The sequence below is a fragment of the Centrocercus urophasianus genome, unplaced genomic scaffold, assembly GCF_019232065.1.
Source record: "Centrocercus urophasianus isolate 14NV4802_14NV808 unplaced genomic scaffold, USGS_Curo_1.0 seq_18, whole genome shotgun sequence".
Classification (NCBI taxonomy): domain Eukaryota; kingdom Metazoa; phylum Chordata; class Aves; order Galliformes; family Phasianidae; genus Centrocercus; species Centrocercus urophasianus.
This window is the reverse complement of record NW_024884733.1, coordinates 27,634,590-27,661,102: the sequence shown is the minus strand read 5'-3', so window position 1 is coordinate 27,661,102 and position 26,513 is coordinate 27,634,590. Positions and strand designations below refer to the sequence as shown.

The window sequence follows — 26,513 nt, the reverse complement described above, 5'->3', positions numbered from 1 at the left end:
GACTTCTGAAAACTTGAAAATTGAACTGCATAACAAGCAAGCGAAGGAAAATTTGTATGTAGCTGCCTGCCCTCTTCTGTTAGAAATAATTTGTTTGAATTTCATTTCATTTTTAATTCACAAATACCAAGAAAGAGCAGCCCTGTTGTCTGTATATTACTGTAATTTTTTTTTTTTTCTTGGAGGACGTCAGTGCTTCCTGGAAACTGCAAAATAAAGCAATAAGGGAGGTAATTAGTGATTCTTCTGACCTGTCACTCCAACCCAGCGCAGTCCTTACGGGGTGAGGGAAAATTGCTTTGCTTCAAAGGCCTTTTCTGCAGCTCTCTGCAAGCTTGTTCTCCTTATAGACGCGAAAGCTACAAATGTATCTGATTGCTTCCACAAAGAAAACGACTTGAAAAGTTTTAATACAAAATTACATCATTCTCATAGGATGGGGTGCTGTGGTGAACGCAGGCTGGAGGGTTGGAGCCTGCTTTCCCAAGGAAATAGGTTTCTGAAACTGCTGTTGGTCGGTCAGTCTGTCTGTCCTCACTGATGACTTTTGAACATGACAGTCACTTCCAGTCAGCTTAGCAGTGAGACAGAGGTGTTGAAATACTAAATTCCTGAAGATTTTTGTGAAGTTGATAGCTGGAAAGAGCAGAGAGATGGAAATCGGTGCTGCTCCATGTGGAAGATGGGCAACACTGTTGTTGCATTTGGAGGTGGCTGGAAATCCTGCTGTTATTAACATAATTTTGGATTAATTTCTAGAAGCACGTTGATTTCACCCCAATTAGGACATCACAGAACAGTCAGTAGAAATCAGAAGTCAACACTGTCTTGAAACTAAGGAGAAAAAGCGAAAAGCTCACGTTGCAGGCAGAGATTAAAGACATGATTTCTCCGAGGCTCCAAGTGCCAAAGGACCCCAGCTCCGTGTGTTAAATGCAGCTGTGTGAGCACACAAGAATTAAATTCTCACTGAAGGAATCATCCCTGGGCTCGGGCTCAGGCTTTGGGTGCTCATTCAGACAGTGGCAGAGGTAAAGCTGCCGCCTGAGCTGTGGCCACTAAAAGCAGCCCCAGACTAAGCCCCTTATGCAATCCTTCCGTCACAGCCACCTCCTCAGCTTGGGTTTGGTTTGTAGCTCTGAGCTGGATTTAAGGACATTTGCAGCATCAACAACTGTGCTAGAAAACGAGTCCTGAATGTGGAGCATAACTAATACTGATCTGGTATGGAAACCCACCATGAGAAACTGGTCATGCAAGGCAAAGCAGTGGGAGTGCAGCCCCAGGGAGCAGGACAGGAGAGCAAGGGAAGGTGGGGCTTTCTGAGAGCCGCGGCACAGCTGCAGAAGCTGCCAATCGCGGTCACAGATTTGCTCTCTCTCCCTCCAACCTCAGCAAAATGGGTGAGGCTGACACTTTGTGCAGAGCGCTGCTAATGGAGAACCAGTGATGCGCCATGGCAGGGGAAGGTGAACGCCCTGCGATGTAATCCAAACTGCTTCCCTGGCAGCTCTGAAAGCAGGGCTGCGGAATGACCAGCTTGATTCCTCTGTGAAAGGGGAAAACAATGAACGATTATCTATCTGTAGTTTGTAAACTACAACCACACGGATGCACGGTTGTGTCGTCATGTGCAATCAGCCCCCCCACCTGGCTCCGGGGTGGGAGATTAGCAAGGAGATAAGGCTGGAGGATCAGGACAGCCCAAGTGTGAGGCAGGCAGGCGGGGAGCAATGTGTGTCTGTCTGAACAGCCCGCAGCAGCCGGGCATTGCACACCCACGTGCTGCGGGTGCATGAGAAGACTGACAAAAAGATGCTATCAGCTTGCTCTGATTAAACTGACGTGAATTACATGGAACTGCCGTTGTGTCAGAAGATGTCACATTTACCAGGGCTAGCTTCTTTTATTTTTTTAATGAATGATTTGTCTATTAGGACCATCCTCCCAAAGTGCAGCAGTGGATTGGTTCTTTTCCCAGAAGGTAATGCCAATGCGTGCACATGGCAAGGGGGAATGGTTCTCTTACTGACACGACTTCCATGCGTACCATTTGCTGTGAGTTTGAGGGTCTGAAACCACAACGAAGAAACCCATTTATTTTCTGTGCACGGGGGAGAAGGACAAGGGGAAACGGCCAGAAACTGCAGCATAGGAAGTTCCACACCAATGTGCACAAGAACTTCTTTACAGTGAGGTGACGGAGCACTGGAACAGGCTGCCCAGGGAGGTGGTGGAGTCTCCTTCTCTGGAGATGTTCAAGACCTGCCTGGATGCCGACCTGTGCGACCTGCTGTAGGAACTGCTGGGGCAGGGGGTTGGACTCGATGATCTCTGGAGGTCCCTTCCAACCCCTACAATTCTGTGATTCTGTGCGCAAACACTGAAGCACCGTGTCTGCATGTCTGTGCAGAGATAGGATGGGTTTTAGAGCTCACACACACGCGGATCCTGTGCCATAACTGGGAGATACGGAGCTCCAAGAGTGCAGGCAGGCTCCGCTTTGGGCTTTTCAGTTGGGATTAGGGAAGAAACACGCAAAGCTGAGATGGAAGCCAGCACACCCTAAGGCCGAGCAGTGACAACGGGTTGCCTATTAGGAGAAATGTCTTCTCCAGAGCACGGTGAGGCACCGGCACAGCACGACCAGAGCGTTGGAGGGGTTGGATCACCATCCCTGGGGGTGTTCCAGAGCTGTGCGGATGTGGCGCTGAGAGGCGCGGGCAGTGGGCGCTGGGATGTTTGCTGGGGTTGGGCTCGGGCCGCTCGGAGGGCTTCTCCAATCTCAATGATTCCAAGGTTCTGTAAGTAAACTCAAGCCAACACGCAGCCCCACCGGCTGCCCCGTGCCTCACGACAGCCCCATCCCGGCCCCCGCGGGCAGCAAATGGCGGCGCGCGACCGCATCCCCCCCCTCCGGCCCTGCTGTGGGAGGCGGGCGCAGCCACGCGCCGCCTCCGGGCGGGCTCAGCCCGGCGCATGCTCCGCGGGCGGTCCTCCGCCGCCGTGCCGGACCGCCGCCCTGCCGCTGCCGAGCTCTGCGGGCTCCGCTCTCGCTGACCCCGGGCCGCGCCGTCCCTCGGCCCTTTGGGGCGAGCGGCTGAGGGGTACGGCCGCCCGAGGTGTGACGGCAAGCGGTGAGTAGAGCCGGAGGGGGATCCGCGGGCCTCGCGTGGAGGAGGGGGTGGTGGTGGTGCTGGTGGTGGAGGGGCGGCGCGACGGCGGCTTTTCCCCCGTGGGGGTGCCGGGAGATGGCGGCCGGCGGCGGGGCTGCGCGGGGATCCCCTGGAACACCTTCAGGGCCGCCGGGCAGAAGGGGGCGGCCGGGGAGGGGGAGGGGGGCGGCGGTGGGCCCCGCAGGGTTCGGCCCCGCTGCGCGAGCTGCGTTGGAGCGGTGGAGGAAGTGAGGCGGTGTTGGGAGAGGAGCGGATGGGGTGAACTCGGCGCCGGGGCTGAGCGCTGAGTCAAGCTGAAAAAGCCGGGCGCTCCTCCTGTTCGGATCCCCCCGAGCTCACGGCGGGACTCGGAGCGGAGTTCCCCGCAGATATCCCTGCGTTATCTTCTGTGCGAGCTCAGGGCTTGGGCCGGCAGATCGGGCCCGGCTCTCGGTCTGGCTCCCGTGCCGGAGATAGAGGCGCTTGTTGGACATCTGTCAAACCCCTCCCCGCGGTGCTGCTTCCCCGCCGTCCCGCTGTGTGTCTGTGCGGTTCGGGCCGTCCCGTCGAGTTGGGGATCGTAAAAAGACGTGTGGGGAGCTCTTATACAGGGAGAACCGGGAAACAAGGATCCGAATGCCAACCCCACCGCTGGGCCGTTCCTGTTGGAAGCAGGACCGCACGGTGGTGGCAGGAGAGGCCGGGCCCAGCTTTGCTGAAATAAACCTCGTGTCCCTGCTGCAAATAAGGCTCTGGGTGATGTGGGGAGCAGGGCTTTGCCTGGGGGCTGGAGCCCGTTGTGTGCGGGAGGCTGGGAGTCCTCCCGACTTGCATCAGTGCTTATATTTAACTCCAGTCGGCCCGTTTAACTCTTGCTGGGAGGCGATGCTCAGAGGTGTCCTGGAGCAAAATGTGTGCGTGCTGGTGCTGCTTTGGTCAGCAGAGCAGGAGAGAGCTGCTGGGCTCTGTTTTGCCCTTATATGAGGAGCGATAGGCGTTTCCTTCTGCCACTTGTTTTTAAAATGTGCAGGAAGTTGCACCTTGATCTGAGTCTGTGCTAGATGACACTGTGGGTGTCAAAGCACAGGTGCTTTAAAACAGTGGACTAAGGGCAAGTTCTTTACAGAGAGAGCAGTGAGGTGCTGGAACAGCTGCCCAGAGAGGCTGTGATGCCCCGTCCATCCCTGGAGGTGTTCAAGGCCAGGTTGGAAGGAGCCTTGGGCAGCCTGGGCTGCTGTGAAATGGGGAGGTTGGTGGCCCTGCATGTGGTGTGGCGTTGGGGATCCATGATCCTTGAGGCCTCTTCCAACCCTGGCCATTTTGTGTGATTCTGTGAGGGCATAATGCTCTGAGCAACCAGCAGGTTGGAGCAGGCCCATGCTGGAGTGTCTGGTGCTAAAAGCGAGCAAACACAGGCAGATTTTATGCTTTTCTAAATATATTTGCAGCGATTTGGTTCTGTTTGAATATCTCGCTTGTCTACGTGTCTGCAGGCTGTTTGCCTCATAGCCCAGTGGAACAGAGCACATACTGTGCTTGTGCAGAGCAAAGCTGCAAGAGTTTGACCTTTGGGAATAGTTAGGTGAAAAGCTTGTAAAAAATCAGAGTGATTGGGTCTGGATTTGCTCTAGAATATAAACATGGAGCTGGAATTAATCTGAGCTTGTTAACTTCTGGGAGTCTCTGCTCTGTGAAAATCATTTGAACTGGCATTTTTGGGAAGCAGATTGTGTAAATCTAGAACTGTTTGGGAACGTGCTCTTTCTGCATGTCCACACTGACTGATCTGCTATGTGAATTTAGGAAAAATGAGAAGCAAAACCTAGAGAGAACAGCTGATACAAATCTTTGGAAAGCAACCTGCACCAGTTGCAGAGCAAAAGGTGAGCTGTACCTGAGTGCTCAGTGGTAAAACCAGCATTCCTTTTCACCTCATTTTATTTTTTTTCTTGGAGTCCACAGTTTAAAATTAATTTAACTCTACCTCATGTCTGGAGGGACTGGAGGTAATCCAGGCCTCTTGGCTAGAGGAATAAGCGCTATGAGTAGGGTAAGTTTAGACTAACTCTTCTGTAGTGGTTCAGTCTTGCAGATAAACACCCAAATCCACAGAAGCCAGCTTCCCTTTTCGTGCAGAGGGGCAAATCCTTTGAGTGTTCTCTGGCAGCATCCTGCCGAGCGCTGCTGCAGACAGGAGGGTTTCACAAACTCTTCCTACCCTGTTCTTCCCCCTCCTCCCTTGGCTCGCACTGCAGCTCGGTTTTCCCCTGCAGACCCAGCCTTGGGTTTCCTGGCACCTGGCTGCTGCTCGTTGCGGTAGGAGGAAGAGCTTCAAAATACAGCACGAAGCCAAATGGAGAGCCCTCAGCTGGGTGATGTGTTGGGTGTCCTTGCACAAGGAAGAGCTGTGTGTTTACGTGAAGAGGAAGGTGTTCAAGTTGTTTGGAGAAGCTAAAACTTCTATGGATGTAAACGAACCCTTGAGACTGGATTGTATTTGGATGTGGAAAGGGTTATTAAAGAAACCTATAAACCAGAGAAAGTGATAAGAAATGAGGGTGTGGACAGAAGGCTGTTTGGTCTTGGTTCCTGACTCATCTCGTGTACAGCAGGAGCTAAAAATGATCCAGAATTAAACATTTTTGTTGTAAACTGGCAATATGCATTTTGCTCTTTTGTAGTCTGACAGTTTGTAGTTTCTTACCGATCAGCATTGTTCCTGTAAATGCACTCACAGTCTCTGAAGCACTTAAGATGCAATTGGATTTCAGGTATTGATAATGGCCGACACTTGCCAAACTGACAGAAAATGGCTTTTACTGTTCAGCACGCCATTCTGTCAGCCTGCCTTCTGCAAGGAAAGCTTTTTCAAAGGCTGGTAATGCTCACTTTGCAGGTTGGGGGAAACAAAAAATGCTGGCACCTCATCAAGGTGGAAAGTGTATCATTTTGGAGTGTCTGGCAGCTAAATTGTTGCATTAAGCTATTGCTATGGTGTCAGCAAAGAGCTCCGTGTACTGTGTGCAGCATTTTGTTTTTCTCATTGACCTGATCCTTCGGAAGTACCGAGACAGCATTGAGAAGTGCTCGTTACTCAGGGTGGCCTGGGGAGGTAATATTGTTTTTCCTGGGCAAGCTGGTTGCATTTTCATACAGTTATAGAATGGCCTGGGTTGAAAAGGACCACAGTGATCATCTGGTTCCAACCCCCTGCTGCGTGCAGGTCGCCAACCAGCAGCCCAGGCTGCCCAGAGCCACATCCAGCCTGGCCTTGGATGCCTGCAGGGATGGGGATCCACAGCCTCCTTGGGCAGTCTGTAACGTGCATCCTTAGGCACAGTTGAAATTAAGACAAGGCACTGGGAACCCACCCAAGGCTCTAAAACCTCACCAGTGCTGCACTATACGCTTATCCACCCCATTCTCATCTCCCTGAGCCTTCCCATCTCCTCCTTGTGTGTATACATACAGTGCAAGTCTTGACACATGGTAAATCTTGCATGCTGCAAAACCCAGAGATAATAGTACTAAACACCGAGTTGATTCAGTTTAACAGCAGATGCTCCTTCTTCTAGGCAACAGAGCAGCCTAGAGGACCTCACAGAACACAGCCACTGGAGATGCACCCATGCTGGATGGGTTTCCTGCAGCCAGCCACTGCAAACAGCTTGTTCTCTGCCAGTGAGCCTCCTCTGCTCTTCCAGGAGCTCAGCAAATCGATGTTTCCCTCTCCTTAGTTCAATGCACATCCCAAACTTTTCTATTAACTCTATTTTCAGCCCTTCCTTTATTTCTTATTTTTCTCTCTCGCCTCACACAAGGGAGGAAAAAAAAAAAAAGCTAACCAAAAAACACGTGCAATGGTTATTTCAGAACAGTGAGTATTAATAACCATCATCACGTAACACTCGCAGAGACCTTTGTTTTGCTATTGATATCAGAAGGATGGCAAATGGTAATTAAGGAATTATACCCATGTGAGAGAGGCAGACTATGCTTTTCATGTGCAAAGCTGCTCTTTCTATTACTTACATGATTCAGGGGGAAAAAGGAAAACCTGTTTGAAGGTTTACAAGGCCTTCAGCTTCCCTCCTCATGAGCAATTAAAATCTCAGGACCTGCTCCTTAAAAGTTCACCTGTTCTAAGCCAGCCAAGCTGATACAACCATTACACTCCATTTTCCACTTCCCCCCTCCAATGTGAACCAGGAGAAAATCACCCAGAGGGTGGTGAGGCACTGTTCACAGGCTGCCCAAGGAGGCTGTGGATGCCCCATCCCTGCAGGCATTCAGGGCCAGGCTGGATGTGGCTCTGGGCAGCCTGGGCTGCTGGTTGGTGACCCTGCACACAGCAGGGGGTTGGGACTGATGAGCGTTGTGCTCCTCTGCAACCCATAGAATTATCTGTGATAATTCTAACTTTGGCTAAGCAGCCTGTTTGTTCCCACAGTACATTTCTGCCCCAGACCAGCATGGATATGCTGAATTCCTTCTTCATATATTGAGGTAATATTGACTCTTGTTGTCAAAATTCCTGTCCAAGTAATTGCTGCCACTGAATTATCTCCCAGGTGGTATGGCAAGCACAGCTCCTTGCAGATCAAAGTACTGAATGTCTTCCAGCTGTAAATAAAGGAGGACTGGTACAGAGGTTTGTCATTTCCTCCTGTGAAACGACCTGCTGGTTTCTTATAAACAGTGATTCTGGAGGCTGCTGCTCCAGCAGAGGCCTCTGCTCAGCACTGCTCTTCTGCTGCACCTGAGATGGAAAGGGCAGCTCTGCCCAGCTCCAGGTCTGCTGTGCATGCACAGGTGCTTGCAGGCTGTGACAAAGAACTTGAAACCTGTTGGCCTTTGGAGTTCCAGACCTCCTGCATCATGATTTCTGTACAGGGTTGGATCACTGTTAGTGCAACGCTTGGTCTGGGATACAGCAACTCTCTTTGAAATATCAAAAAATGCTTCTGTCCCCCTATGTGAGCCTTTTACTGCCTTAATGAAGGAGGATGGAGCAGACCAAGATATTGGATCTGCAGCTTGGGCAGGGGAGAGAGGGGAGGGGGAGCACTGTGAGAAATGTGTTTGTGTGTTGGTTCAGTTCTTCAGGAAATGAATTTGGCAGGCCCAACTTTTATACCCGTTTTGAGACAGTAGGAGCACAAAGCAATATATTAAACAAAACAAACCTTACAGGCCTTGGCACTCGTGCAGTCTAAACAGCTTCCTGTTGCTTGCCATCCACACATATCCGTCCGTTCATTTTACCGCTGTTTAATACTTTCAAACCAAGTTTTTGGCTTTTGATAGTGCTGTATTGCTTTGTGGGGCATTAATTATTTAAGAGAAAGGAGAAAAAAATAATGCAGAAGGTACCAACTGAGCATGAGACTCACGCTGTTATATTGAAACCTGCTGGTTTGCATGGTGGGCCTTTTGCTGTTGGGTTTAATTTTGTTGTTATTGACCCACGAATGTCAGCGTCTGTCACATCAGAAGTCGCTGGTCTCCTGTGTGGAAAGGAAGTCTCAGTTCTGAGACTTGATCAAGAACACTTAAAAGTTGGCATTTGCAGTTTACAGCTCACACCATGGTTTTCTTGTACACTCTTTCATGTTTACTGAAGATGCACAAGGCATAACCTTTCACTTCCTGAGTGTTTCTGCATTTTACTTTTCCTTGGAGCACGGCAAAAACAGCTAATAATAATTTTGAAATTGTCTGAGCCCATGAATTTAGAGAGTTTAAAAGTTCAAAAGAAACCAGATGGGTAAGTTGGCAAGTCTGACCTGTGTGCACCTGCTTCTCCTGTCCCCCCATCCATGTCCTTGACGTGTGCTGGAGCTCTCTGCTCCATGAGGAATCTGTTCCTCCAAAAAACCATGGCCCATTCACCTTTTTTTTTTTTGTTTTTTTTCCCCCCACTGAATTGTTTCTTTTTTAAAAACTATTATTTTTTTTTCCTTATTTGAATCTCCTGTCCTTACTTCTTATTCTCATTTTTGCACTTGAGAGCCATTTGGGATCGATGGCTTTCTCCCCACTGATAGTGCTTGCAGTAGGGCAGTCCTAAGTTACCAAGCAGATTTCCTGGTGACTGCATCTTGCTGTGGGAAATCTTGTTTTCTGCTCGCTTGGATGCCTTTTCAGTACGTGCACAAAGAGCATCAAGTGCCATGGCCATCTCACTGGGAATTCCAACTCTGCTAGTGTGCTGCTTTGCTCCTGCTGTGTTTTATGCTGGATTTAGAGATCTACATTAGGCTGTGTTGGCTGATGGTGCTGTCTTTTGGTTTGGATTGCCCCAGCTGGTGTTTTGGTGGCTCTAGCTAAGCAATGGGTGCTAATAGCAGCCTGAAAGTGAACACCCCTCAACACCTCATCTCCCCCCTTACTCTCCTAGTGGAAACTTCAAGTAGTTGTTCTTTCCCCTTTCATCCAGTCTTTTCTCCTCAGAGTCTATGGCATTTTGTGCATCAGGGGCTTAAGCTGAAGGAAGAGAAAGGTGCAGCTGACAGTTTCGTTGCAGTAATGGCTGCAGTTCCAGAACTCAACACTTGCTGCCTTCCACCATGTCCAAAGCTAGAGTAGTTGAAGTTGCTTTGCTCTTAGGGCTGACTACAGGTGCTAGCAGCCACCACCTCAAGTAGTCAAATGCCCTCATGACTTGTAACTGGTTTTCCATTAGAAACATCTGTGCTTTGTTTGACTAGATAGTGGCTTAAATGTGTTTCAGCTGACTGTTGCTGACTGCGTTTTACAAAGTCTCTTAGCTCTATCTTTTAAGAGGCAGGCAATAATGAAGAGTTGATCCAGCTGTGAAGTGATGGTGGGTCAGAGCAAACGAGCCTTTCTGATCCCTGTTGGTTTGTGGGGTTGTGACTGCTCTTTGCTGAGAAAGCTTCTGTTGGTGCTGCATATCGTTGCCCTCGTGGAAGATACAGGTTGGTTTGTTGATGGTTCAGAGCATCCCTATGTGGCCTTATGGTTGTGTTGTATGTAAATGCATGTTACTGCCACAGGCACTGCCTGTCTGAATTCTTGCCTGGAAGCCTCAGTTTTACCACCAGCATTATCTGGAAAAAATCAGTTTGCGTGGTTTTCAGTAGTAATTCATGGCCAGCAGTGCCTTTTTGTAAGTGTATTTCAGTTAATACAGGACAGAATAGGTTTGACTTCACTGTCAAAAGCACACTTAGTAAGTGAAAGGGCACTTAGGGATAGCTGACTTAAAAAAAAAACCAAAAAAAAACAACAAAAAAACACAACTCATTTTAACAAAATAAGAACAGCGATCTTCTGCCAAGTTACAAGAAAAAAATCTTGGTGGTTTTTCAGTTCCTTCAACTTCCTGTATGTGTGACTGCAAAACAGACAAGTTAAATCTGTATAAGTAAGACGCTGGCAGGCAGGGGGCTTGCTTCACTTTAATAATAATAATTAAAAAAAAAAAAAAAACCAGCAACTTTTAAATCCCTGAATATTGAGTATATGTGAGCACAGTCTGAGACCCACGATCCGTTCTGTTGCTTTGCTGTACATATTCACTGTTCTGCCTTTGTTGGTACTGACTGAAAGCTTTCCCTGCAGTAAAGGCCTCTGCAGGTCTCATTGCGCTGCGTTCTTGGAAGTTTGCTGTTGAATTAAGAGAAAAATGAGGCAACGTTTTTCTTGGCTTGCTTTGTGTGTGTGGAAGGAGGAGGGAAGCAGTGCTGTAGGGCTGTTAGTAAGACCTTGGTTTCACACTGCAGGTCACAGGGTGCTATCCTAATGCTCTCCTGTTGTGACTCGTCACCCCTCCAGCTGAGCAAGGTGCTCTGCAAGGATGCTTGCTGCAGTGCAGATGGCTTCCCATCAGCTCCCTCCCCTGCTTTCTGCAGGGATGTTTGAACTTGAAAGCTTTGTGTCATGGAAATCCCGCTTTTGGGACACCAGCATGCCTCGAAGTGGAAGCAGCTCAACTTCATGTAGCCCTGTGTGCATGAAGTAGGTAGGTTTCTTCTGGAGCTAGCTTGCACCCCTGCATATATGCAGCGTGTCATTTAGCATGCAGGGAAGCACACAGAACCACCCTCTTGCTTTGTGTACTAAATTAATTTTATGAGGGGAGGTCAGGACCTTCCAACCTGTAAATCTGTGATAGGACTGCCTTTATAGGGAAAGAACTCTGGGGCATGCATTAGCTTCCCCTCTGGAGGCCGTGCCAGCATCGTTGCATGCCTGGAGATTGTTTCCTGCTTTCTTTGAACAAATGCCTTAGGACTTTTTCAACCCATTGTGTGTTACTAAGCTGCATGGTAAAGTTTAATTAGCAATGAATGGCTGTGCTTGCTTGTACGTACACCCCTCTAACTCCAGGGTTAACTCTTAACTCCAACAAACTTCAACTTTTGTCTTGGAATTCCAAGCAAATGCAGCACAGACAGACCAGTGTATATCTCTAGAACAGAGTAATTACATGCCACAGAGCTTGGGGTGAATTCTTGAAGCGGACTCAGCCTTTAAAACATAGCTGGGATGCAAACTGCAGCTCTTCCTGAGAATTCTGCTGAAGCTGGCAAAGCCTTTTTCTAGGGCTGCAGCATCTTTTTCCATTGCTCACAGTTTTAAAGCACTTTCAGCAGTGCTGGTTCTGCACTGAAAGTCAAGGGAGCTCCAGCATGGGCAGCTGCACTGCTGTAGCAGTTGAGGCTCATGCCGTGATCAAAGTAGGAAAATGGAGCTCCAGGAGACCAGAGCATTGCCAGAGGTAGGAGAAATTTCTCCTTAAGATAAAGGTTTTGATACAAGTTTGTGTGACTTTTTTTTTTTTTTGCTGCCTTAACTGCATTATGCTTTAAAAGAAAATCCTTTTTCAGACTGACTTACAGCTGAAGATTAGCTTAATAAGCACTGTTGGGCCTTCTGATTCTAATCTTGTTAAGGAATACACACCTGTGGCCCTGCAGGTTCTAGGGGGCAGTGCATGGAGCAGGTGCTCGCAGACAGGCACAGCTGGCAGGCACTGACAGGTCTGCTGAACTTTAACCTGAGTCTTACGAAAAAAGCCACGATAGCAGAGATGGTCAGTAGGTGGCAAAGGGACTGCGTTGGGAATTTGGCCTGAGAAGGCATGTTGTGTAAAGAAGCTTGGTGTGGTGGGGTCCCTTCTGTAAGGAATGAGTCCAGAGGAGGGCCATTAAGATGAGCAGAGGGCTGGAGCACCTCTCCTGTAAAGAAAGCTTGAGGGAACTGGGCTTGTTTAGCTTGGAGAAGAAAAGGCTCCAGGGAGACATCATTGTGGCCTTCCAGTGCTTGAAGGGAGCTATAAACAGCAGGGGGAATGGCTGTTTATGAGGGTGGTTAGTGATAGGACAAGGGGAATGGCTTTAAACTGAGACAGGGGAGGTTTGGGTTGGATATGAGGAGGAAGTTTTTCATCAGAGGGTGGTGATGCACTGGAACAGGTTGCCCAAGGAGGCTGTGGATGCCCCATCCCTGCAGGCATTGTGGTCCTTGTCAACCCAGGCCATGATTCTATGACAGCATTTTGCAACCCATTTCTGACTTTGAAATGCTCGTTTAGGGCTGTATCTTGATATTTTTTTCATCCCGAGTCCCATATCAAGTTTTCTTGTTTTACCTCTTGTTTGAGGTACATCTTTGTGGTTCAATTTGAATTGGTTCCTGTTCATTTCCAGAAGCTGTGACCTGAGAAAACTCGTGTATTTTTTTCATGTGTGAGCATGAGTAATGTGTGGTAGGAAAGAGCTCACTCCAATCAATTTTGCAATAGTTCTGTGCTCTTTACCTTTTCAAATAATGATTTTGTAGCTATGGTTTAGTTATAAGGCAGAGGCACTAGATGTGGGCGAAGAAAACCATAATTTGATTCTGGTACATTTTTGATAATGCCAAATGCCACTTCTATGCTTCAGAAAATGGGTACTGCTTCCTTTGTGCACCAAACAGTTCTATTTTTATTTTGATGTATGAACAAAACTGAATTTCTTCCAGAACAAAGCCTGATGTTTCTGCAGTTGGTTTTGTTGCTTGAGTCATTTCTTTTGTTGCAGTCCTCAAAGGAACAAGTACTAATAATGAGTAAGGGATGATTTTGTACTGAATACCTATAAAAAAGCAATTATAGAATTGTTTGGAAGGGACCTTTAGAGGCCATCTGGTCCCACTTCCCTGCAATGATCAAGAATGCCCACAGCTCCATCAGGTGCTCACGGCCTGGTCTGTGATGTGCTTGTTCACTTCCCCATGCTACACCTGTGTACTCTCTTATTATAACAAATAGAAAAGAATCAATGGGAGCTAAAATATTGTTGTGGCTTCTATAGTTCTCGAAGTTCTTTCTCAGCTGAAATGGCAGGGGGGCTGTTCCATAGGCTTTCTTGGAGCATTTTTCTTGTGTCCGGTTAAGAATGTGATAACAGCTAGCAGAGAAAGCAGCCTAAATGAAGTCCTGTGCCCTGATTTCAGTGACTTCTGATCACAGCCCATTAGCTTTCAAAATTTCTTGGGGGAAAAAAAAAATAGGAATTGATCTGGTATTTGATATACACTTAACAAATCAGGTTTTCTGTTCTCATTGAAGGAAACAAAGAAGTGTGGAGCTGTTCCTTCTGGGTGTGCTTTGGCCTCCCTTGTTATGGTTGGCAGTGAAATAGGAGCGGGCAGATTTCTCTCTTTGCAGATGTTGGGAACTGAGTTCTTCTCATGGTACTTTTGTGGACAGAGCTTTTGGTCTTTCTTTTTGGTCTTTGGGCAGCCTGGTCTAGTGTTGGCAACCCTGCACATACCAGGGGGTTGAAACTCAGTGATCATTGTTGATCCTTTTCAACTCAGCCTATTTTATGATTCCCTTACATTCAGGTGAACTTGTTCTTGAATGTCTTCTGCCCAAGGATGAAGCACTGTTCACAGGCTGCCCAAGGAGGCTTTGGATGCCCCATCCCTGCAGGCATTGAAGGCCAGGCTGGATGTGGCTCTGGGCAGCCTGGGCTGCTGGTTGGCGACCTGCACACAGCAGAGGTTGGAACTGATGAGCGTTGTGCTCCTTTGCAACCCAAGTTGTTCTATGATTCCATGATATGATTATGATTTTGTTCCACCAGACTATCATGTTTTCAGAAGAGATTAATGCTGAGAGACTAATTGTGCACTAAGTGCTGAGAAGGACAGAAGGACTGGTTGGAAGTGAACGGATGCTGAGGGGCAGCTCTCTGTTGGCTCGGTGACAAAATGGAAAATCTGATGATCTCACGGCTATGGGTATCATATGCTTTAAAAAAGAAGCAACATTATTAATGAGCTCTTTTGACCAGCATTATTGAAACCCTCCTTTCTGCTGAGGGCTTTGCTTTGTAAGAAGCAGAGCAATGTGAAAGTGAGCTGGGCACTGCATGGGCGCCCTCATCCCGCATGGGTGATGGTCCTGCCGGAGCCAAACCCCTCAGGTCCATCCCCAGAAACAACTTCCCATGACTCCCCCCAGCATGTGAGATGCTCCCCCCTTGCTGTAAGATGGCTTTTGGAGTGGAAAGGAGAAACTGGGAGTACTGAAATCCCCTCTTCCCTCGATACTTTCTGCTTTGGAGTCCTGCAAGGATGTGTAAGTATTCTGTAGGTTTATAAGGCTGGGTTTCAATGTGACTCCTGCAGCCTCCAGGACACTCAACCAGTGCTGTCAGGAGCATCCTGACAACATCCAGTTTTCAAAGGCAGGTGGTGTTTGTGTGCTGGCACGGGGGTGACAGATTCTGCACAAGTAACTCATCAAGTATCTACAGACCTACAGCAAGCTGGGGTTTGGATTTATTTCCCCTTAATAATGAAGAAATCTTTTATTTTCTATTTGCAAAGAAAGATTGCGTCTTGAATGGTATGGAGAAATGCAGCATGTTGTTTTTAACTGCGAGTAATCTTGCAGATTGAAGATAACCACTGCGTATCCACAGGAGTTGCATGCCTGAAAAATGTGATTAGCATGGAACACATTTAATTTAGCACTGTAGAAGTGAATGCTGGGGTAGGGCTGTAGCTTGGTTCTGGCCAAGTTTCTAGTTTGTGAGACACAGGAAGGATTTTGGTGGGTTGTTTGAGGAATAGTGTATTTCTCCTCTATGAAGTTTGAAAGATGGTATTCAGATTGTGTAAGAAAGCTGCTGATGGAGTGATACCCCCCAGTTACTGCAGGAATTGCAGCTAGCTGTATCTACTTGCTGTGAGTTTGCTCCATCTGAAGCCTCTTCCATACGACCTGCTTAATGTAAGCTGTCTGCTTAGTGTTTGCTGAAATGTTTTCCCTTTCAGAGAAGACCTTCCAAAGCATAGAACACTCGATGAGCTTACAGATGGACAGCCCTTCTTGCTGGTCGACTCTTAACTACATTCTGAATTTAGCCCAGCATTGTGGTTCTTTCAAAGGTTTTATGCATTTTGAGCTGTTTTTTCAGGAGGTGGCGGCCCAGTGGCACGGTGGTTTGGACTGAAGCTTCTGCCTAACATTCCAGTTGCTGCTGTGAACGATGCAGAACACCTGAGATGGGATGGCAGGTTCTTGTAGGGTCTGAGCAGAGTAAGGCTGGGGATATTTACACATTAGAATAAACCAACAGCATAATAGAATGCGACAGTTCTGTTAAAATTCCTGCATGTTAATTACAATTGAATTTCTAAGCTCCTTTCGTGTGTGCTCCATCCTTGGAGGTGCCCAAGGCACCTGAGCTGGTGCCTGGCCAAGTGGTTGGCAACCAGCCCAAAGTAGGAGGGTTGCTATGAGATGAGCTTCAAAATCCCTTCCCTCTACAGTTCTAAAGCCAGAAAAAAAGGAAGTACTTTTATGGTTAGAGCTGCATCTCAGGTGGCCATCTTAGAGTGCTGAGTTTGGGTTTGGTGTACTGTGCACCTCCTGCTTTGGTTATTGGCTTCTACAGAAGTGCACTTGAACAGCCAGTTTTGCACCCCTAAGCTTTTTCCCTGAGCATTACTTTGTAGAAAGCATTAAGTGAAATGTTTCCCCAGAATAGCAGCCTGGCAGAGTTTGCATGCTGTCTGCCTGCAGGCCCGGAGGGAAGCAGGCAGTGCCCAGCTGGCTGCTAACAGCCCTTTTTCTCAATAGTCCTCAGTTCTGAAATTCAGGCTTTGTAATTGTAAAGCATAGAATTGCACCATAGCATACAAAAACAGGGGGGAGGTGTGCTGGAAATCTCCTCAAACTTCTCCTTCTCTTCTCTCAGCTCCCTTTCCCAGCCTTCTGATGGGAAGACTCCCCGTGATCCCTCCTGCTTTGGGTCTGTGTTCACTCTTCTGTGTGTTGCCACTCATAGAACTACAAAAAGGAGTAAGCACTGTACGAATCCACTCTCTCTATTGAAAGTTAGAGCCCTGGCTTCACGACAGAGAGCTGATTTCAAGTGCGCCTCTTCCTCTCCTCCCTAAATTCAGAACACTTTTTGTCTCGTGGTGTCTTAGATGCCAAATATATTGTTAGTTCTGGTATCAAGTAGAAAAGGGGAAATACGAAACCCCAGCTCTTGAGCACAGTTCCTGTTTTTCTGACTTGACAGCTTGAGCTTGGAGTTTATCGCTGTGAGCCTCGGTTGGGTTTGGAAGCAGACAAATGCCATTTGATAGCCAAGCTAATGGGTCAGTGTCGGCATAACGCTCGTCTGCCTTCACTTTCTTCTGAATTAAAATGCTCCCAAATCAAGTTGTTTAGGCTTGTCCTTGTGGAGAAGAGCAGGAAGGAGTCATTTTTAAGATGGGCATGGTATGATAGAGGAGTTAATGCATGCAGTAGCTAGCAAAGTAGTGCAGATACAGCACTCTGCAGCCTGTGTCTTCCCTAAAATAGCTAGAGCTTCTCCTGCATGCTTTAGGGCTGTGATTCTCCTCGTGCATTTGCTTCTCCCCTGGTGTTGTGCCCCCACAGAATGCTTATGGTTGTTTTGTCAGTGAGAAGAAAGGATGTCATAAAAAATCCAACATCATTTCTGGAGGCTGTGTACCAATGAACTTACTCTGCATTGGTTGCTGCCATTGACCTCTCTTTCTTCTTCCCCTGGTTGTCTTATTAATGGTCTCTTAATACATGGGAATAAAAAATATATATATAATGCATCAGTGTGTTACTGTAAGTCAGACAAAGACTTTGGTATATATGTTTTTTTAACATATCAGTAGTTCTGGAGGAGTGCTGATGTATGTAAGTGTCCAAATCACATATTGCCACCTACAGCGTACATGCAGTGGATTATAGTTGTGAGCAGCTTGATTAGTCTTGATTGCACAGGTGCTGCTAAGCTCTTGTGTTGGCTTTTCCATTCTCTTCTGATGTTTTGATCGTAAATGTACAGTCAAAGTATAGAAGTTACAAACTTAACTAGATGGAAATTCCCCATCTCTGATCGGTACTTCCTGTAAACTCCTGTAAGTAAGACTACAGTGTGTTTCAAAAGGGTTTTATCTGCTTGAGTTTGGTGTTTTTTTTTTGTGATTTGAACAAAGAACAGCTCGTGCTGCATTCACACAGCCTTCATAGCCAATGTGTGGACTTCTCTGAAGGTTGTGTTAGAGCAGCTCACTAGCTCAGCATGGCTGCAGCGGGAAAGAACAGAGGGATTAAAAGGTATTCGCTAAAATGAGGTGCTTGGTAATTGCCTGTAGAACTTTTTGGGAGTGATTTAATGATGAGAACTTCATGATTTTTCATTTTTGTTAGTGTTGGCTTTCAGTCCCCCGTAGCGTAATCCCACGAGTCATTTATTTATCGATAATCGTTAAAGGTGGAATGAATTTGCACAAAACTCTGATGAAACTGAAATGGGGGGAGTGTTGGGTGTGGGAGCACATCTCAGAGGTCCCAGGGCTGGCAGTGACCATGTCCAGTCTGTACATGGAGAGCAGCTCCAGCCAGCTCTGGGAAAGTAGGTATGAAGGAGGTGCTCAGGGTGAGTCATTGTGTTTGAGTCACTGCTAACAGCGATTAACAAGGCTGCCCCTGCTTAGCTATTTTTAATATTTGCTTGCTCATATTTACTGTACGAAGCTCTTTACAGGAAAGTAGTTAAAAGCTGTTAGATCTTCAAGCTGCTTTTCATGGAGCGGCTTACTTTATTGATTTGGAGTGACGTCTTCAGTCCTGCCCCTTCTGAGATGTTTAGATCTTGGCATCATCTTTGTGCTCATTGTGCTTCGTGTTTTCAGAAGTCCTGCAGCCCAGCACTCGCAGCATCAGTCTGGCCCTACAGGTGTAAATTGGTGCTGAGACCTGCCCTTACAGCCAGTGTGCAGAGGCACAGCTGCAGCACAAGGCAGGTGGTGGTGAGTTGTGTGGTGGTACCTAGGGATGCTTCTCCACCTTACCAGGCAGAGCTCTGTTGTAAGGGACGTGACCTATTTTAAAAGCATTTCTAGCTTTTAGCTGCAGTGAATGTCCAATTCAGAGCTCTTCTGTAGGAGAACTCTGATTGCAGTTGACGTTGTCCTTTGAGTGCTGCCTTTCCTGGGAAAGCAGCAAGTTCACCTCAGCAGCTTCTATTTCCAGTAAGGTGCAGCCCTGACTCACTTCTTGTCAGACAGAAATATTCTCTGTACAGATGTTGACAGCTGCATTTGCAGGAGGAAGAAGTAAGGGAGGTTGTTCAGGGTGCACGTATATGTCGTGGAGTTCAGTGCTGGCTTCCTGTTTACTGCTGCTGAGTGAAGACTGGGGCTTCAGCCAACGAAGGGGCACGAGCATGGCCCGTGGATTTGCTGCTGTACAGCTCTGCAGCTGCCGTTCCCTGCCATCCTCAGCTCCTGGCATGGCTGCAGAAATGGCTGCAGCGTGAGTGCTGTTTGCAGCAGTGCAACCCCTGTTCTGGCTGGCAATCACTTTCTTTTCATGCTGCTGACAATAGTTTCCAACGCACAGCCAGGATAGCTGAGCTGCGTGTTGGCACTGGAGCTAAGGAGTGAGGTTTGGTCGCATTTCTTGAGGCTGGAGGCTTTTTGGCAGAACTGGATTAAGCTGGGCCTGTTTAGGCTGTGAAAATTGAGATAACTTTTGGTTGTTGGCCTGTAGGGAAGCAAGGCTGACCTGCTGTGTGTGCTCTGCCTTGGGACTCCCCAGCAGGAAGAGGCAAAGCAGTGCCTGCTGGTTTGTTGGCGTCAAACCATTGCGGCAATGTAATGCTCCTGAATCCAAAGCATACCAAGGGGGAAGGAGGGCTGCAGGGCTGCAGCTGAGCAACGTCTGCTCCAGTGGGTTTCTAAAGGACTGAAACAAAGCTGTGGTTGGAAAGTGAATGGTGAAGACTGGACATAAACTGTTATGAAATTGCTCTTGCTGATAGTAAGCTGCTGTAAACTTCCATATTATACAGGTGCTCTTAGGAATGCTAGTAGACTCCTGAAAATGTGATAGAACGTATGAATAATATAAGATTATTCCACAGACCTTCTTATCTCATTAGATTTTGAAGAGTTCCACTTGTTATTCTGAAGTATGAAGTATATGTGACTCAATTTTTTTTACAGCTTTTGTAAGTTTTATGATACTCACAGGGGGATGATTTCATTGTTAAAGGGGAGACCACCAAGTTACCATGCAACAGCGATGCAAATAGGACAAGCAAATCCTCCCTAAAGAGATAAATCAGTGAATCATAAATAAGCGTGAGATGATTCAGCCTTACCAAAATTCAGGAGAAGTGTTAGATTGGATTTGTAAACCAGAAGATGTGTAAGACTTTCTAGGCAGAAAAAGAGTTAGACTGCCAGATTCAAATTGTATGGGATGGGATCCTGCCCTAACTCTGTATCTGTTGCTAGCCACAGTAGAGTCCATCTGAGTACAGAGAAGCATAATGGCAAACCTCAGTCATTCTGTGACCAAACCATCAGTGGGATGGTTCTGAAATCTGCAGCGTAAACTCTAACATCCATAACACAGACAGGACTCCTGAAAAGAAAAACAACTCCACTGCTCAGTGCTGTACTCCAGAGCCAGTGACGTGTTTTACTACCTTTGAACTGCTGTTGACACAACTCTGAGGTCAACAAGTAAAACTTAGTTTATCTGGTTAGTTAAAAATACTCTGTGTATTTGTTCAAGAGATTGAATGATTGGAATGCAAATACTTCACTTGCTTGACATGACAATACTAGGATATGGCTGGTAGTTGACAAGATGAGAGGCTGAGGGAGCTGGGCTTGTTCAGCCTGGAGAAAAGAAGGCTGTGGGATGACTTAACTGCAGCCTTTCAGTACCTGAAGGGAGCCTGTAAACAGGAGGGGAATCAACTCTTTGAAAGGGTAGATAACAGCAGGACAAGGGGAAATGGTTTGAAGTTGAGGGATGGAAGATTGAGGTTGGATGTCAGGGGGAAGTTCTTTGCTATGAGAGCGGTGAGGTGCTGGAACAGCTGCCCAGAGAGGCTGTGATGCCCCATCCATCCCTGGAGGTGTTCAAGGCCAGGTTGGATGGGGCCCTGGGCAGCCTGGGCTGCTATGAAATGTGGAGGTCGGTGGCCCTGCCTGTGGAGGGGGGTGTGGGGAGGGGTTTGAAGATTCATCATCCTTGAGGCCCCTTCTGACCCAGGCCATTCTGTGGAAAGATGAGCTCCATCAGTTCTCTTGACTGTGACTAGCACACCCTGCCGAGCCATAGCGCTCACGATTAAGTTGGATGATGGATATTCATCAAGTACTCTGCTGAAAAAACTTGTTACTGTAATGAGTCCATAGCCTCTGATTGTATCTTGAGGCACTGTGCTGGTTTGTCAACTGATCAGCCCAGGTGTGTGCAGGCGGGCTGGCTGCTGATGTCAGCTGCTTTGGTGATGATGGAGGAGTAGACTTGATTTACAGGTTCCTTCCCAGCCCATGTTCCTGTCTAACAAGCTGCTTGTGGCAAGGTCTGCCTCTGCTTAAACACTAATTTGTTGGTTACTTTTGTTATCTTGAGAGATTCAAACAACCCTAGGTGAGCAGCAGGGTGTTCGACTATTTCAAACTGATACCAACTGTTAGATGAGCCTTTAGTTGCAGCAGTTGGCAGCCTGGCTTTCATAACACCACGGCTATTCCATATTGGGGATTTGGAGATATGGAGATATCAATATTGGAGAGCCATTTCGGGTCAAGTTCATTTTTTGATTTGATTTGTTGATTTGATTTTGTTCACCTTGTTATTTGGCAGAGCTCGAGTTGTCTACCCAAGCCTCCTAAGTAGCTTCATCTGGCTTTTACTGATTGTCTTCCTCTATTTTAACTGACTTCTGCTCATTTACTTGTATTTGATTTTTAGGACGAAACAATCCTGCAGCTGTGTAAAATGTGTTTGTTTTTTTTTCCTTCCACTTTTAACTCTTATTACAGATCTGAGAATAAGGACTGAAAATGAGATCTGTAGCTGTTTATCACTCTTACAGGTGATGCATGGGGCTTATCTCCCCATCTTAAAGGGAGAAGGGCTATGCAAGGTTTCATTAAAGCCTGAGAATATAAAAATAATTACAAGTAAACTGAAGTAAGTTCTGGGGAAGAATCTGCTTATCCAGCTTTTGAATCTCCAGTCCAAAGAAGTGAGTGTGGCTACAGATGTGAGGTCCCTCTTCAGTCTAAAGAAAGGCTCAGCAGCCTCGCTTGGCCTGCTTCAGGTTTCTGATTCGGGGTAAGGCAAGAAGTGTCTTGGGCTTAATTGTCTAGATTGGCAATAAAAGGAGCAAATGGCATCCAGCTCAAAGGCAGGTGCCTTTAGTCTGTGCGTGGGGAAAATGGGCAACGTGCAATGACTCTCAGCTCCTGCTGGGAAGTGCATTCTGACCTGAGCTGCCTTTAACAAACGGTTCACCTGAGACTCCCCTAGATGAGCAAAGGGCAGAGCAGGCTCCTTAAGCAGCTGTTAGCTGTGCTGCTCATCTGTGGGAGAGGAGCGGCGTAGCCATCTCAGCTCTTTCAGGGGACTTTTCAGGCAGAGACTGAAAATAAAGCAGTTTCAAGATCTGTCACTGATTGTTTCTTTGTAATGGCCATTTTCTGCCCTATTTTCTGTTTCTCTCGTGCTTGCAGCCCTTGGTATGCCTTATCCAAAGGAGAGGTCCGTAGTGCAGGGTTGCAAGGTGTAGCACCGCAGCCCTGGCAGGGATCTGAGGCTGAGCTGCTCCCTGCACTCCCCAACAAGGCCTCTGAGAGCAGAAACAAAGCAGTGGACGGAGAAGAAGGGAGACCTCAGAGTCGTCCTTCACTTTGCTCTGACAAGCCCATCAGCTAGCTGGGGCTCCTTCCTCTGACTAACAATAATAAAAGTGTTTACTGCTATTTCACAGATGCGCTCTGCTGATCAGGCAATAATAAAACAGTAATTGCTATGTGTCTTTATCGCAACAGAGGAGCAATAACAAACTGCATTTTCCACTCATTAAAACGGTATCTTAACAGCCTTCGGTCTGTCATTTCCAGTCACGCGTGTCTTCTGAAAAATACATGCAGGTATGAGTGTGCCACTGCGTCCCCTTGGCAAGTGGGTGCTCTGTGACAGCACAGCACTTTCTTGTCCCTGCATCTGGGCCCTGTTCCCAGCTTTGGTGTTTTATAACACCAAGTGCTAAGCCAGCCCCTCTCCTCCAGCTTGTCTAAACTTAGAACATCTCTTCTATTTGCCGTCCAAGTAGTGATGACGGTTAACATAGTTTGAACCAGGCTAGTCCAGTAACTTTCTGTGGGAATGTCTCTGCATTGGAAAGCTCCTTATTGTTCATTTTCTTTTTACCATCTCTCTTGTGTGCACATGTGGAAAACCAAGCTTTTTTTTTTTTGCTTATTTTTTATTGCAATGTTAGCCTGAAGACTTTCAGCAATTAAGTCGTAGTTCCTCCTTGCTGTGTCTACCTCTGTTAAAACATTTGCCCTCTATTTCTGGCTGCTTCAGAACTGTGACATTTGCCTTTCTGTAAATCAGCCTCATGTCCATGGCTTCCCATAGCACCTCTTGGGATCTCCTTTGCAAGCAAACATCTGTGTATAAATTATCTCATCAGCAGCAGAAATAATCTATTGTGGAGCAGATGTGTTTTCAAATGTAGGTGGTAGTTTGCATGAGATAAAAGAACTTATAATGCAGCTTATATTGGGCGGAGGGAGTTGTAGTGCTGTCTTTGGGAGCAGCACCTCTGACTTTCTAGACCCAGAAGCACCTTTTTTTTCTGGTAGTTGGACTTCACACTGTGCAGAAAGACCAGCTGTAGTCTTCAGTGAAGGAGAGCCATGTCAGTGTTAGTAAGTAGCATTGCCACCTCATGTGTGTGCTGGGAGGAAGGAGGTGGAGAGGAAACCTGAAGGTAAATATTTCTTCCCACTGGTGACTTTTGCTGTGCTGGGGGTGGTTCTCCTGGAGTCAAGTTCTGCCTGAGGGGCTCAGCAATGCCATCTGGGTGTTCTTCCTTGTTGGTGTTTCCTTCTGGGTTTCTGTAGTTTGCTGATTGCAGCCAGGTGTTCCCTGGCCCAGCTGGGCTGAGCAGTGGGCAGAAAGACGCCCTATTGCTGGGGGCATGGGGAGGGCAGCAGGGGAGGAGGTTGGGGACACGTTTGGTGGTCACAGAGTAGAAAGGTTCCTTAAAGGTTTTGCCAAAGTGATTAATCTGGAGCCTCATTGGTAAGACCAGACGTGGTCTGTGCTCAGAGCTGAAGCCTACTGATTCCTTTCTCATCGCTCCATTCCTGTTCTGCTTTACCACGTGTGGTGAATGGTAGGGATGTTTTTGTACTGTGACATGTGGGACCATGCAGCTGCAATTGGCAATATCTCTGCTCCAGGAGCACCTGCCCCTCCACGGAGATGGCTGTGCTTTAAATCATTTTAAGCTTTTTAAGGTGTTGTGCTGGAGCTTTGTGTTCACAAGGGCTTCAGCTGAGGCACCATCCTTAACCCTGGGGTTGTTTCTGTACCACCCAACCATAAGGGGAGGAAAAGCTAGCTTCGTCCCTGGCATCCCAGAGCTGCCTTGTTAGCTGTTATTGTGCATTATATCAAAGAAAGGCTGGGTGTTAGGAGCAATCTCTTCTCCAAAGAGCAGTCAGCTCTGGCATAGGCTGCCCTGGGGGTTAGGGTCACCCTCCCTGGGGGTGTTCCAGAGCTGTTGGGATGTGGCACTGAAGGACGTGGGCATGTGGGGTGGATTGGGGATCTCACAGGACTTTTCCAGCCTGAATGAGTCTATGGTTCTGTCTTCTCCATCCAGAATGGTGGCACGTTGTGTTCTATCTTTGGGGTTACCATTACAGCAAGATTATTATAGCTTAAAAACAGGAGATCAAAGAATGCTGAGAGACTTTTAAGGCCAAGTTGCTCTTGCTGCTGGTAGCAAATGCAAGATTCGCTGTGAAATTGGATGGTTTTGCAAGTGTATTATAGAAAGAATGTTTATTGGTTTGTAGATGTCTTTGTTGGTGGTTTTGCTCTGTGCAGAAGGACAAAGATAACTGGTCATGTTTTGTTTGCTTTTGTTTATAGCCTGTTTTGAATTGTGGGCCCTTAAGAGTGAGCTTTAAAATGATCTTCTCACCACATTAAAACAAAAGAGAAAAGAAAAAAAGGCAAACCATCAAAAAACACTTACTAAAGTGCAAAGCCACCGCAGGAAGCCCGTGAGTACCAGAAATCTTTGCAGCTAAAACTATCTGAGGAGTTCTTGCCGTGTGCGGAGTAGATGTTGACCAGATATTTAAAACTGTTGAAGCTTTTGTTAGTGATTTAATTGCAGTAGGTTAGTGGTACTTCTTTTTGGCCCAGTGACAATGCAAAGGGATGCTGATGGGTTAGATCGTTCTGGGGGCTGCCGTGGTTGGCTTGAGGATGCTCCTTACTGCCAGGAATTCCTGCTGCCCATTCCTGCTGCTCTTGAGGTGCTTTTGGGCACCTCAGCCCTATTGAAGGATGGCACTGGGCAAATCCCTCCTCTGAGTAAGGAACTTTTGCTGTGTTAATTCCCCTTTATCTAAGATGCCCTCATGCACGTGGTGCTCAGACACAGGGTGCGTAGGGGGGCTGGTGCTCCTTGGTGCCCCCATGTGCAGTCCAAGCTCAGGGCAGAAGGAAGGAAGGGGCAGAGAGAACTGGGACGAGGGGTTCCATTTTGTGACTTGAAAATGAGAAAGGTTAAGAACGTCTGTAGCTGCCGCAAGGAAGTGGCTACGGGGCTGACCACAAGAGAAGTGACCCAGCATGGTTCCTGCGCTGGGAGCTTTGCTCGAGCGGGCTGCGAGCAGGCAGTCAGCCAAGGGCAGTTCTGCAGTAGCTCTGTGGTCACCATAACGTCCCAGCCTCTTTGCATGCTTTACATATTCACGAACCAGAAAGCTGCAGCGTGTGTGAAGCCTGCTTACTCATCCCCTTGGTGTTTGGAGAAACTGCTGCTAATTCTGCCTTGTGTTAGAGGCAGCCAAGTTGCAGACCCACACTGGTTGCTAACGTAGGTGCTGATTGCCTTGGTAAGTCATTTAATTTCTCCTCTTTTGGCTTGCAGGATGATGATAGTTTTCAGGTGATGTTCAACTAGCATTACCTTTGCTAGGCATCAGCTGTTCGCTTGTTCTGGTTTGCTTCTTACTAGAGATCTAAGGCAGGATCGGAAGTCCAGCTTCCGCCATTGTAAACCTCAGGTTTCTTTCTTAAAAGCAAATAAAATGTCATATGCCCTTGTTGAGGATCACCAGTGGATCATAGAGATGGCCATGAAGGGATGTATCATCTCTTTATTATGCAAATGGAGGTATAGTAGTTTTGCAGAGGTGGGACGCAAGCAGTCGCTTCTCAGGTACATGCAAAGTCTAAATAATCAACCAGTGGAAAAGTGCCAGTGTGGAATGGCGCAGTGCCAGTGTGGTAGGTCCAGGTTCTGTGGTTCATCCCCTCTCTGCCTGCATACTGCTGAACAACTGAAATTTGCAAATAAGTAAATAGGCTGGAGATGGGTAGACTGTGGCATGTAGGCGCCTGGTGAGTCCTCCCGTGCCAGCTTTCCTCCTGGCACATTTCAGCATGGTGCAATCTGTTGGACTTTAACTCTCAGGAGCAGCACGAAGTGATGATGACCTCCTGATCCTGTCTGGATAAAGAGAGGAGCTGTTTCATTTACAGAGCTTCCTCCGGAAGGCGATAGATAACCCAAGTGCTTCACTCCATCCTGGTGGCTCTGTGGGAATGCTGCTGGTTGCTCCCACATCAACATTCCGGAGCAAAAGGGCCCTGGATTGCCAGGGTGCTTTCTGCAGGAAGCAGGGAGGTGCTGAAGGTCTTTAAAAGTCCCAGCACATTGTTGGACACTGAGTCCCCCCTTTGCCCCCCCGTTACATTTGAGATGCCCTGACACCCACAGCAGAGAGCTG

At 47.4% G+C, this 26,513-nt stretch overlaps 1 protein-coding gene across 2 annotated transcripts in view; it reads left to right on the top strand.

Annotated features, from left to right (window-relative positions):
* Positions 1-3,041: 3,041 nt before the first annotated feature.
* Positions 3,042-26,513, top strand: part of JAK1 (Janus kinase 1) — a 55,725-nt gene continuing 32,253 nt past the window's right edge. Inside the window, exon 1 of one of the 2 annotated variants that reach the window (XM_042819575.1) lies at positions 3,042-3,137. The gene's annotated coding sequence lies outside the window, so the exon portion shown is untranslated. The remainder of the gene's footprint in view (positions 3,138-26,513) is intronic. The other variant, XM_042819576.1, reaches the window with a different exon arrangement.